Source organism: Macaca mulatta, chromosome 14, assembly GCF_049350105.2.
Source record: "Macaca mulatta isolate MMU2019108-1 chromosome 14, T2T-MMU8v2.0, whole genome shotgun sequence".
NCBI lineage: Eukaryota > Metazoa > Chordata > Mammalia > Primates > Cercopithecidae > Macaca > Macaca mulatta.
Genome location: NC_133419.1, coordinates 132,523,218 through 132,537,264, shown reverse-complemented (window position 1 = coordinate 132,537,264; position 14,047 = coordinate 132,523,218). Strand labels below are relative to the sequence as shown.

At 42.2% G+C, this 14,047-nt stretch overlaps 1 protein-coding gene and 1 long non-coding RNA gene across 9 annotated transcripts in view; both read right to left on the bottom strand.

The window, feature by feature from the left end:
* The window catches only part of NTM (neurotrimin), a 966,287-nt gene that overhangs the window by 43,198 nt on the left and 909,042 nt on the right, over positions 1-14,047 (bottom strand). The gene's annotated exons all lie outside the window — the stretch shown is intronic.
* LOC144334500 (uncharacterized) lies at positions 2,878-7,035 on the bottom strand. Its single transcript, XR_013404438.1, has 3 exons — positions 6,979-7,035; positions 6,368-6,683; positions 2,878-3,380 (listed from the first exon to the last, which is right to left on the bottom strand). It is a non-coding gene; the product is annotated as an uncharacterized LOC144334500 (long non-coding RNA).

The window sequence follows — 14,047 nt, the reverse complement described above, 5'->3', positions numbered from 1 at the left end:
ATAAAACTTATTTACAAATATTATCTATTTTAATTTTTATTCAATAATAATATTAGGTAGGTGTCAACATCTGATCCATACTCATATACCAGTCCATACGATACCATCATCCCAAACACAGCATAAATTCCTATACAGCCCATCATTATCTAATGCCTCTTTATTTCCTTATCATTTCTTCCTCACATTTTCCCATACCTGGTTCAGATCTAACGGAAACAACTCATAATTCTAGAAGAATGTCATCTTATCTTTTGTCCCAAGTTTTAGTCATATTATCACGTGGAAACACTCTATTTTTCAGGTTGTGCCTTATTTTTCTTTCCAGCTACAGCTTAAATTCCGCTCGTATAGGAATACTTCTGTAACTCTGCACATTCCCTGGGATAGCACTCCCACCCCCAATTCACTGCTCATCTTAACTGCTTGGTGCTTTTTAAGAATGGTAACACCTACTACATTATATTAAAATGGACTGGTTATTTATCTCTCCCTTCAGAGTAAAGCTCCATTAAAGATAGATAATATTTCTGTATCTATAGCATATAGTTATACACAATATATAGTTGTTGAATGAATAAATGCACAAAAGTACAGCTGGTATGTTCCTTGCTCTCAATAAATTTATAATTTACTAGGTCGACGTTAATTCTTCATCTACGCTTTTATGCACAGGGTCTATTAAAACGATACACTCAGTATCCAATGCATATTTAGAACTCCAAAATGAAGGACACCATCCTTATTAAGTTCTTTAATAACCCATGACAAACATAGCTGACTCTTTAGCCCTATTTCCTATTACTCCCGGCTCTCAATTTCCCCATATCAGTGATTTACCAAGGGCAGGGCAGTGGGAGATGCCTGCTCACTGACAGTGCTGAAAATTACATGTGTATTGTGATAATAAAAAAATTATTTTTTTTATTAACTGACTATCTTTTAGTCAGTCTTACTGTTATTATTTTTAATTCTCGACAAGACTTGCAGTCCAAGTTATTATGGGGTAACCACATCTTATCCTTTCTCTCCCATTCATTATAACTGACAAAATACATAAACAAAATATATGAGAGCTCTGAACATTAAACAATAGCAAGCAGCCTATGGAGGGAAATGAAAGCTTGAAGAAAGAACAATATAGCAGCAAGTGTCCCTTGTTTGTTTTCCTCCTTCCGTTCCTGGCTTAAACTCAGAGCAGCCAGAATCCTAAAACTGTATAGCAGATGCCAACAGAAACAACAACAACAAAACCAACAAAAACAAAACAAAACAAACAAACAACTCTGGGATAAACTCTTTTTGGTCTGAGGATCTGGAAAGATAAGGCTTGTAGGATGGAGAGTCAGGGGAAATCCGTTTTCTTTCCTTCCCGTGGCCCTGCCCTGAGGTAAACCTCAGTCCTGAAGCTGCAGTCTTGCAGCAGTGGTGATAGTAACAGCAGTGGCCACAACACATCTAAAACTTCAAAGAAAAACTTCATGACCAGAGGAACTGAGTACAGGAGCCTCTGTGGTCTGAAAAGTGTAGAGGAATACCTATTAATTTTTTTCTTCTCTTTCTTCTCAACACTTTTCCCTGGAGTTGGACTCAGTCACAAGAAATTAGTAACATTAAGGTTATGGCAGGGGGTGAGGGGGTGGAGGACGGTGCTAATAGGCTTGCTTTCTAGGCAGATGGCAAAGAAAGGGGGCTCAGGGGAGCTGGAGAGCAGGGGGAAATCACGGAGAGAAGGAGCTCAAGAAAGGAATCAGATATAGCAATGTATGAAGTCCCAGGTTCACTCTGAACTTGTGTGGAACTAACCCAGGACAGTACACCAAAGGCTTTGAGAACTGAACTCCTGTGTAAACCACCACCCAGAGTCTTAGTTGGCCAACTCTTCCTGTAATATTCTCAAAGGATCTTAACAGAATCTAGAGTCTAGTAAGATCAAAATGTGTACTACATAATCAAAAATTACTCATCCTACAAAGAACAAGGGGAAGCTAAATAATTCCCAAGGGAAAAGACAATTAACAAACACCATCCTTGAGATTTGTTGCAAATTGCCAGGTCTTAAAGCAGCTAGTAAAACTATGCCCTGCAAAATAAAGGTGAACACTTTTAAAACAAATATGATGGTGGACATTCTCAAGAGAGAACTAGAAGCTATATGCAAGAAGCAAGTAAGAAAAACTAGGACTGAGTTTTAGGTACTAATTGGATTGGTTTAATAGCAAAATAGAGATGATAGAGTAAAAAGTCAGTAAACTTAAAGATAAACATAAATTATCGGGCCAGGCGTGGTGGCTCACTCCTACAATCCCATCACTTTGGGAAGCTGGGGTGGGCGGATCACCAGAGGTCAGGAGTTCAAGACCAGCCTGGCCAACATGGTGAAACTCTGTCTCTACTAAAAATACAAAAATTAGCTAGGTGTGGTGGTGGGTGCCTGTAATCCCAGCTACTCAGGAGGCTGAGGCAGGAGAATTGCTTGAACCCGGGAGGTGGAGGTTGCAGTGAGCCAAGATCATGCCATTGCACTCTAGCCTGGGCAACAAAAGTGAAACTCTGTCTTAGAAAAAAAAAAAAAGGAGAGAAAGAAAGAAAGAAAGAAAGAAAGAAAGAAAGAAAGAAGGAAGGAAGGAAGGAAGGAAATAAATAAATAAATAAATAAATAATTCAATCTAAACAACAGAAGTTAAAAGATGGGAATGGGTTTGACTTTAAAAAGGCACCCGGGAGGTGGAAGTTGCAGTGAGCCAAGATCGTGCCATTGCACTCCAGCCTGGGCAACAAAAGTGAAACTCTGTCTCAAAAAAAAAAAAAAAAAAAAAAAGAAAGAAATTATCCAATTTAAACAACAGAGGTTAAAAGATGGGAAAAGGTTTGACTTTAAAAAGGCAACAAAAGAAATGTTTTCGGGTGAAACTATCGTGTATTCTGTTCAGTTCCAGTGGTGTTCTATACATGAATCGATGTACATGTTAAAACATACAGGCACAGAAATACGCATTAGAAAAGTAGCTAAGTTTAGTAGCTAAGAGTGTATGGTATACCATAGGTGCCAAAGAAATTGTATTTCATATGTCAGAATCTTGGATGTTCTTAAGTTTTACAGCTTCTTAAGGTCTACTTGCCCTTTAAGTTTAAGTAAATCTTCTGAATCTTCTGGGCACTGAGAAACTCCATATTCTCCAATGGCTTGGGGCATCTTGGTAAGCCTGCACGAGTCTTGGCTTCCATGGCACTTGGCTTTCTATTCCACTAAGAATCATATTCTCCAGGATGTGGCTTGCATCCTGCCCAGGCGATTCCCTGCCATGCTGGTTGGCAGGACTGTCTGCTCCAATCCCCAGAGAAACACTGACAGTAGGCTCTGTGCACTGCACACAATACTAAACAGTTTTGTAAAAAGAGATTATTTTTCACAAAGCATATAAAGAAACTGAAATTTTACTTTCAATAATTTTTGTCTCTAGGGACAATGTATATCATACCCTTGAACCACATAAATGTTTATTAAATGAATAGCCCCAATTATTCTTCCATATTCTTCAAAATAGACACAGATACGCCAAACAAATCCTCAGCACACTATGGTTCTCTGGCTTTTCATGTATACCCATATCCTGCATTTGGATATGCATACCGACCCAAAATTGTAAGCTCATGAAATGTAAGCTTATTAGAGACACATTCACATGCACGCTCACACATGCACGTTAGCATACTTTTTCTTTCTCTATCTCTATTTATCAGAATACTTAGATCTGTTATTTATTTCAAGTTTAAGTCCATTTTTCAGATGTTCTATATGCATAGTGTTAAAAGTTCCTCATTCATTTGTACTTGACTCCCTGAAATTGTATTTTTTAGGGGCTGTTCTGTCTCTCTGATCCTTTTCTCAGGCCTTTTAAGCATTTTTTTTTTTACAATATAAACTAGATTTTCCCCCCAAGAATTTGCAGAACTTAAACCTCAGATGGCATGGCACATATGCAGCTTTGGGGCGCTCCGTTTAGTCACATGCACACCCAGCCTGACATGCATGCCAGGAGCTGGATAAAAGAATGCTTCTCTCAAATCATTAGAAGGAAATGCACCCAGACAGAACATCTGGGTCCTGAGCGCAATGTGTCTTCCATTATTCATTCTACACATAATGAAAAATAAGCATTTGGAAAACCCAGCATACTCCGCTTACCAAAATCATCATTCTCACTATGATCATCATTATTTCACCATAATGTGTGCCTGAGAAAAGCACTCAGCTTTACACCCACCAGGACGGAAACTGGCCTTGCATAAAGGGCTTAAGGACTGGTTAGACGGATCTGACGAGGGAGGATGATGGATGAGCATCAGACAGCACATTCTCTGTCATCGACAGCCTGAGGGGTCTCAAATGGTCTAGAAAATATTTTGAAGAATAAATACACACTAAGGAGGAATTTAAAGGAGGAAGTCCTTGTTCATGTACCAGGGAAAGGATTTTCTATAGCTGAGTCATTTCAAGAGTGAGAAGGCACCAAAGAAGAAAAGCATCTTCAAAGAAGGACCAAAAGGCAGAAGTGCTGGAAAGGTAGAATAGCCAGGGTTCTCAGGGATCCTGTGAGCAGATGGCGGGGCTTCCTAAGTCTGATGCATCTCCCTAGTTTGTTTTCTCACTGGATACACCGTTGTCCTGGTGGTCAGGTGGATTCAATGCTGGGCACTGCTCTAGCCACTGCGATGTTCAGCATTCCTGGCCCCTCTGACACAGGGGGCCAGTAGAGCCATGCGGTCATTCTGGTGGGCTCGCGCATATTCAAATATCCCCCAGAGATGTGCCCAGTTGAAAACCATTGAGTATCAGAAGTATCAAAAGTTCTACTAGCAACAACAGAGTGGTAAGGCAAAAATAAGTGGGCCACATTTGCACATTGAGGCTGTGTGTGTTTGGGGGTGGGGGACATGCAAAGTATGTTGAATTTCATGTTCTTCTCTAGCTTTTACCGAAGTGGAGCTTCTGTGTTACTCCTAAATCTCCTTCCTTTGAATCTTTCAATCCTTCATTCAGGTCCTCTTCCAAGAAAGGGCCAGAAACACAATCCCATTTGAAAAGAACTACTAGTATTTTTAAACTGTTCTCCTGAGATGAAGTGCAGAGTGGCAGCCTGCTGTGACAGACAGAAATAGCCTGCACTGCCATGGGCCAGACTCGTTCACGTGTAGTTTGTCACTGTGTTACCCTGAGTGAGTCTCTTCCTGACAACATGAGAGGGATGTAATATTAGACTGTGAAGTTTATAGATCAGGTTAAATGTTTTCAATATATGGATGCCTTCTGTAAATTATACTCCACTGTATGGATATTAGAAGTTATTATTTCACAGAAACCAGAGACTCAAACTAAAAGTACTGATGGTCAAATGTCCGCCAGCAGCCAAGCCTAGTGCTTGGGGTGACAGGTCTTCCTCGCAGCCGGAAGCTCTTGGTTTGCAGGTGCCCACTGACTCTGCAAACTCCAGCCCTGAGCAGAACTCCATTTTTCTCATGATGCAGCCGGGATAATCCAGAGTGGCTACATTAACAAGATTACCATCTACAAGAGGCTGGACTGTGCCTTGAATTGTAAAGACCCTGGTGGAGTGAGACTCATCTGTCAAGGCTGGGAGAGGCAGACAGCCTGAGGGACAGGGACTGGCAGCAAATATGCCCAGAAGAGAGACGGAGAAGATTCATGTCCTACCTGAGAAAAGGGGAGTGATGTAAAGAATAAATGATCTCCTGTGTGTCCTTTGTTCCCAAGAGCTAAACTCATTTTGCCAATTTGATGCCTGGGGAATCGCTGTGAATATAACCCATGGAGAAAAAGTGATAAGTGTGATGGGTGGTGCCTGACACATGGCAAGTCCGGGTGCACCGATGCCCCAATCTGGGTGCTCATGAACAGCAGGGAGTGAGCCTCAGGCTGGCGAGGGGTGGCTGTGACAGAGGAACAGTGCCATCTGGGTCAGGGCTGCAAAGGAGGACCCTTAGAAAAACAGAGTTGGTCGGAGCCAGAAGCATTTCATTCCTCCTTCTTCAAGATGTGCGTGACAGTTAACAACAACGAAAAGGTGAGAAGAGAGAGGTACGAAGAGAGCTCAGAGCAGAGGCTGCCCATCTTCCTGTGACCACAGGGTGGAGAGGAAGCCTGGTGGGCATGAGAACCAGGTAGGACAGCTCCCAGTCAATGTCAATGTGAAGGCACAAAGAGGGCAAGGCAGGGGTCCAGGCCTCCGAGGGGCAGATGGGCTGAGAGACCACTACTGAGGATGCCCCTTGAGAGAGGGGAGTCCAGGTGGGAAGACGTGGGTAGCAGGGAAGCCAAAGCTGGGAGGGTCTGAGTGGAAAGCACCTGCAGACAGCGTCCTCTGCTCCTCACACTGCTCTTTCTGCTGCATCTCAGGGTCCTGTGAGCACAGTCCCAGAGTGAACCTTCCTGCTCCTGCTCATGCTTCTCCGGGTGGATGAGCTCCCCATCTCTCTTCTAGCTGTGCTTTCCTCATTGTGTTGCTGTGGCAAACACACCAGCACACATTCCTAAGTCATGCACGTATCCGCAGCACTCAGCCTCGTGGCTGTGCAGCAGTCGCGGTGCTGGGCATCCGAAGTGGGTCTCCGGGAGGCAGGTGTGGAAACCCTGGCCGGCCCCACCCTTCTCCCCAAAGCCACTGTGGGGGAAGAGTCAGGTGGGGTTTGCAATGTGAGAGTTGGAGGAGGCAGAGGGGAGGGACTGATCAGCTGTTATGGGCTGATTTGTGCTCCCACCCCAATTCTGTAAGTTGAAGTCCTAACCACCAGTATCACAGTGTGAGGGCATTTGGAAACCGTCTCCTTAAGTAGGTCAAGCAGTCGAACTGAGGTCATTGGGGTAGGCCCATCAAATAGGACTGGTGTCCTTATAAGAAGAGATCAGGACACAGAGATGCAGAGGGAAGACATGTGAAAACACAGGGAGAAGGCAGCCACCTACATGCCAAGGAGAGAGACCCTCCTAGAAATCAACCAGGCCAACAGTTTCAGCTCAGACTTCTGGCCTCCAGATTTGTAAGACAATGCATTGGAATTGTTGCAGCCCTCCAGGCTGTGGTACTTCGTTACCACAGCGCCAGCAACCAGTACAGTGGGTGTCCAAGGGAAAGCCCAGAATAGGGAGGGGGCTCACCTTGCAGGGCTTACTGTGTGCCAGCTCTTTCCTGTACCTCATTTCATTTTAATCCCCACAAAATCATCCCCTACAGATCCAGGGGCTGAGGCCCCAGGGGCTGGGACAGTCCTTTGGAAGTGGTGGGGCTTTCTATAAGCACTGGGCAGCTGCCTCAGAGGGTGGAAGGAGGGGAGAGGGAGAAGCCCAAGAGGAGGAGGGGAGGCCAGGAAAAGGGCAGGATGGAGGGAATCACTGAGATACAGCCCCTAGGCTGATGACAGAACAGGCGCTCCCACGGGGCCTGGGCAACAGCTGAGTGTCTCATCTGCAGCCACGGTTACTGGCAGGACGTTTCCACTTTCCCTCAAAAGCCCCCACTGAACAGGAGGGCACATTTCAGACTTGCCCATCTTAGCCTCCCCTCCTATCCCTCTTCACTAAAAGCATTCTCAGTCCCTGAGCCTCACTTAGAACAGGGTGCCAAGAAGTACGGCCTGGAGGTGGAAGCAACTGCAGAGAGAATTGGACGCTTCTTTTCTTTTATTCATCATTTAGGAATATAACCATGATGCAATTCTTTTTAAGATGCCAAATTCTTCATCCAAATTGTTATTGAAGCATAAACAGGCATCACATTTTGCACATCATCCCGAGCTCCTTGATCTCTGATCGCTGTCATAATTGTCTTACTTGACAAAGACGACGAGGCACCAAACTCTAACCAGAACAATGAATCTGTGCTTCTCCGAGAGGTGGTGCTAATTATCTTGAGCCACTCACTGAGAACTATTGGGTTGGCTAAAGTAGGTTATGATTTTACCAATTGGAAAAAATTAAGAATTTGCCAGATGTTTAGCTTATACACTATATGATAGAAATTGCCCCTGTTGACTGGGCACGGTGGCTCATGCCTGTAATCCCGGCACTTTGGGAGGCTGAGGCAGGCGGATCACGAGGTTAAGAGATTGAGACCATCCTGGCCAACATGGTGAAACCCCGTCTCTACTAAAAATACAAAAATTAGCTGGGCGTGGTGGCGCACACCTGTAGTTCCAGCCACTCAGGAGGCTGAGGCAGGAGAATCGCTTGAACCCAGGAGGCAAAGGTTGCAGTGAGCCAAAATTGCGCCACTGCACTCCAGCATGGAGATAGAACGAGGCACCGTCTCAAAAAACAAAAAAAAAAAAAAAAAAAAAAAAGGAATTTCACCTGTTTTATCTCTTCCAAGTACATTAAATTATATGAACACATGTTGATAAAGTTGTCTAACCTGTATCTATTACAAAACTCAATTAAAACGGCGTATATTATATAAACACACATATCATTTGGAGTTAAGAAGTTAAGTTAATGCCTATTAATAGGCATTCATAGGTAGTGAGAAGATTTTGTGTAGATTATGCTTCTGTCTTAAACGGGCTAAATATTCAATTTATCACTTTACCTGTCCTATATTTTTTCTAAACCATCTTCCTCTTTCTACTGTTGACACAAAGGAAAGTTATTCCAATTGAGTTGAAACATCCCACATTTTTAATTAATCTAGTTGGAATTAATGATGTTTCACTGTTTGGGCAATGAGATTTTTTTTGGAAAACATGAGATTTTCAAGACACAAGCTGCTCAGGGAGCGTATTTCTGTTCAGAGAGTTGTCGTAGACAAAAATCTGCTATTTGAGGAGGGGGCTGGGATTGTCATCTGAAAGCTCCTAATGATCAGCATTGTACATCACAATAAAGAATGTGTCTTTGTATAAACTTGGAAACCAGAACAATTTATAGCTATTTCAAGTTATCCACTGGCTTCCAGACACAAGCTATTCCCTCAAGAGCTCTAGCTCAGCTGCTCTGATGACAAGAGAATTTCTGAAGAATATTTCATGGAGATTTTTTAAAATGTTTACAACAATGCAAATATTGATGTCTCAGCCCAGTCAATATGACAATTTATTGTCCTTCAATACAAACATTGAGCCAGGCTCCCTATTGGTCAATATCTGCACTCAGGTAAATAAATCTTTATACTGACTTCAGCAGCTGTCAATAGCTACTTATTCCAGATAAGTAAAAGTAAAAACAGGAAGCATTATTTATTTTTTGAGGCAAAATAGCAACTAGTTACATAAAGACCCGGCGGCATTTCTGAAATATCAATACGTGTTGCTTTTGGCAACGAAACACAACAATACGATAAGATGCGGGCTTAAAGCTCACAGGTTGAACGTTTGGAAGCAGAAATTAATAAAAATAATTTTTATCTCTGTTATTAATATCACAATACTTTTTTGGGATTGAAAGAATTCCAAGATTTCTTGTTCTTTTTATCATGTCTGAAATCAATTTTTGATAGTCCTCATTAACTGTGAGAATTCACAAGGCTATATTCCTGAACACTTCCTAGATGATGCAATTAACCCTTATTCCAAACCTAAAAGAAAAATATGTCTGTGCTCGACCCGTGTATGATGTGAAAGCTTTTACTGTCTGGTCATGCTTTGGGCTCCACATATTGTGCTTTGGAATCAAGCTTCAAGGACAATTTCTGATCATCCGCTTCTGTATTTTTAGATATCTATTCTTACAGACTGGGGTTCTGTAAATGAAAGAAGGTTCTCCCACAGTAATTGTGCAGTGGGTGGACAAGGAACCCAATCATCTATTAAAATGATTTGAAGATAACAAATGTTTCTGTGTTACTTGCATCTGAATTGTGAAAAACATATATGTATATGCATATATTTATATATATTGAACTCTTTTGGAGGCACACTGAGCTTTTGTGTACACAGAATTTATTTACCTAGACACTGTCAGATATTTGCTTAAAAATGATAATATATTAAGAAAAGTATGAATGTTACTTCCCTGTAAGAAAACTCCTGAAACCTTCAGGCTTGTGATTATGCTTCACTAATTGGTGTGTGGACTCACTGGGCTAACAGAAAATTTAGCTAATCAAAACGCAGCCATGCTCTGAAGAACCACTGGTCACACCCAGGGTCATTCCTTCAAAGCTGTTAGCAGAATTCAGTTACTGAAGGAGTGATGCTCCATGTTGATGTGGCACTTTCAAAGCAGCATATGCCAAATAAAATTAAATGAACATTTATGCTCGTTATAAAAATGTCTACAATGCAATAGGGGCTGGAAAAAGAAAATGAGGTTTTAAAAAATATAAAAGCTGCTAATGGTGAGAGAATGTTATTTGCCTCAAGCGTGATTTTCCTCTAGAGGTTTCTTAGCCAATGACTGCCCTATGAGCAATGACTATCGAATCTGAGGAACAGGTATAGGTGGCTTTGAAATCTGGGGTGGGGTCTACAGAACCACAAACAAATGAAAGCTATCCCGACAATCCACAATAAGACTATCAGAGGCCGGGCGTGGTGACTCAGCCTGTAATCCCAGCGCTTTGGGAGACCAAGGCGGGTGGATCACCTGAGGTTAGCAATTCTAGACCAGCCTGGCCAAAATGGTGAAACCCTGTCTCTACTAAAAATACAAAAATCAGCTGGGTGTGGTGGCATGCACCAGTAATCCCAGCTACTTGGGAGGCTGAGATAGGAGAATTGAACCTGGGAGGCGGAGGTTGCAGTGAGCCAAGATCACGCACTGCACTCCAGCCTAGGTGACAGGGCGGGACTCCATCTCAAAAAAAGAAAAAAAAAAAAAAAAAAAAAAAGAAGAGTATCAGGACAGTGTGAGGCCAGGCGATGTCTCCAGTAGACTCAGAGGGTGCTCAGACTAGGGTTACCTGAAAATCTAAAGAGCTGGTTCACTGTAGGCGAGCAAACAGCATGTTTCTGCTGGAGTGTTCTATACTTTCACCATGTTACATTACTATTTTGGGTGGGGGATACTGATGTCAACACAGCCTTCAGGATAAATCCAAGGAGCTTTGCTAGAAAACCTCAGATTTACTTTCTGGCATTATGCAAACTAGTAAATCACAATCCTTGCACTGTATGTACAGAAGGATTTCTCTAATGACCTCAGCTGAGATCCATCAAGGGGAATTTTCTCTCATCAACTATTTAACAACACTAACTGAGCACCCATGATAGTCCAGAGGCGATTTAAAAATTCAACCGTGATGTTCTGAGCATGTCCCATGAGCTGGAGACAGACTATCACTGAAGTCCTGTTTACCATGGCAGTCTGTTTCAACAACAGTGACCGGCATACAGTAGGAGTTATTGGTCATTATTTGTTGAATGAATTAATAAATGGATGATTACTGAGGTAATCCTCACCATTAAGAGATGGACAGCCCACAGAGAGTTCTGTGATACAATTATTATAACACGACGCGAAACTTTATATGGAAAGTATGCAAAGGAAATGCAGCGTGTTAAGTCCACAAATCTACAGAGTTCTTGTGTTTGTTTGTTCATTTTGGTGGGTACGTGCCTGTGTGTGGGTGGAGAAGGTGAATTATTAGGGAAACATTCATAGAAGAGGTAGCACTTAAGCTGAGATTTTTAAAGGCGAAATATAAACAAAGGCCTGGAAGCTCAATGGCGGAAAGGATTCCAGGCAAGTGGAATAGTCTATGCAAAAAATCGGAGGCATGAAGACATAAGGTTTTAAGAAGTATTTATATATAATTTGTTGAGCCTGGGGTTTAAAGTGCAGTAGTGGAAATTCTGGTGAGCATTCAGTGTGAACATGTGGGCCGGCATCTAAACATGACAAGCAAAAGGACTGTAGGATATTCCAGAGAATCTTGGGTGATCATCCGCAAGACTGGAGCAGAGTCACATAAACAGATCTCTGTGATAAACAGTGCCCTCTAGCAGCAGAATGGAGGAGGAAGCAGAGGCCAAGTCTAAAGACAAATGGATTAGTGAGAGAAATAGCACAATGATTCCAGTAAGAGATAATATGTGCCTCAGGTAGGCAGTGGCTGTGGGAATGGACAGAATGTAATATATTAAAAGGAAATGTAGAAGAATTAATTGATGGGACCTGGATATTGATTGAAAAGATAGCTGGAATAAAAAGAAGGCATCTAAAATAACTTACAAGTCTCTGCTTGGGACCAGGAGATAGCTGTGCTATTCTCTGTGATGAGCAGAACAGGAAGACTACCGGGGCGGACAGAAGAAACACCATGTTGCACTCCAGTTGGATGATCTAAGTTTAACGTGACTGTAAGACATGCAAAAGGGGACATCTTGTGGATATTTGGAGTTGGCTCTCGGGAGTGAAGACTGAGTTGTACAGATCTGCTTGTTACATGTTTATTGCAGCTACATATTGGTGTAAGTTATAGCTGCGGGGTTGAATGAAATACAAGGAGAGGAGCGTAGAGTGAACAAAGGAAGGATCCGTATCAGAGCCACCCTGGAGATTATTGACATTTAAGCAGTAGAGAGAGAGAGACACACACACACACACACACACACACACACAGAGAGAGAGAGAGAGAGAGAGAGAGGCCCAAATGAAGGTTAAGAAAGACATTCCAAAGGAGGAGAACTGTAAAGCAGCATTATGAAGCTAAGACAGAATATGTTTTCCAAAGATCTCTGGACGGTAGCTCCATACCACACTGACTTTGACAGTCCTCCCACTGAGAGGTGGAGAGTATGACCCTGCACCCTTATATTCCCCTTGTGTCTGGGTGGGACTGCAGTGTAGTTCCTGCCCATGTTCTAGAAACCCAGCGACCTTGCTAGGAGGAAGCAAAAGCAAGGCTATGCAGAAAGACTACTTGGAGAGGCCATGTGTAGGTGTTCTGGCCGACGGATTAGCAGAGATGGGTGAAGATGCTTCTAGATGACTCCAGCCCCCCTGCTGACAACTCATCCCTAGCCTTCAGGTCTTTCCAACTGAGGCCCACAGACATCATGGAACAGAGATAGGTTGATCCCTCTGTGTCCAACACAAATCCCTGACCCAAAGTGTCTGAGAGCATAATACGATGGTTGGTTTACACCACAGAGCTTGAGGGTGGTTTCCTACACAGCACTAGCCAAGTACAACAGAGGCCAAGCAAAGGAACAGAAATCCTCCATAAGTAGTGGGTAGGCTGTAAAGGATGCAGAGTGTTGAACTAAGGTAAGGAAGAAGTGTCTATTGGATTTGGCAACCAGAAGGCCGATGTTGATGTGAATACCATAGTGAGTTAAGCAGTGACTGTGGCCCAAAGCACACTGCAGGTAGACTCTGCTTTCTACCAGCATTTCTCTTATCTTTCAATGACTGTTTGATGATTCGTGAGTACCAATAATTTTTCGAGTTCTCAATGAACTATTATATAAAAGTAATTGGCAAATACGCTTTCAATTTCTTGGAACTCAGAAAGTAAGAGTCCTCAAACCAGAATTTGCACATTCCTCATTAAACAGTAGCACAGAGGATGGATTTTTAAAAAATATACATTTTTTAGTATGATATAAATAGCACCAAGCTTTTACAACTATCAATATTATAACAATCTCGTTTTGGTTACTATTGTTATTTGTTGGAATATTTGAAAACAAATCCCAAATATTACACTATTCTCCCTGGAAATATTTCAGAAATACCTCTAAAAGTAATGCTTTTGATATTACATTATCAAATATAATTATGGCATCCAACAAAATTAAAAATAATCCCTTATACTGATTTACTTCAATTCAAGTACCCCCAAATTCTTATTTTTTGAGAACAAACTCTGTGAGACATTGGGCTGGGAACTGAGAGATATATAAGTGAAAAAGAAGAAAAGCAAATTAGAGGAAAATCTGCAAAGATATCAAGTAGGTTTTTAGATATTGCAATGCCACCTTTCATCTCTTTTTATCCTCATCAATACAGGCCTTCTCCTACAATCCTTGGTCACCCGGTACGTGCACAATATGTGCTATTATCTCCTGTTTTGGAGCAACCTTTTCTTAG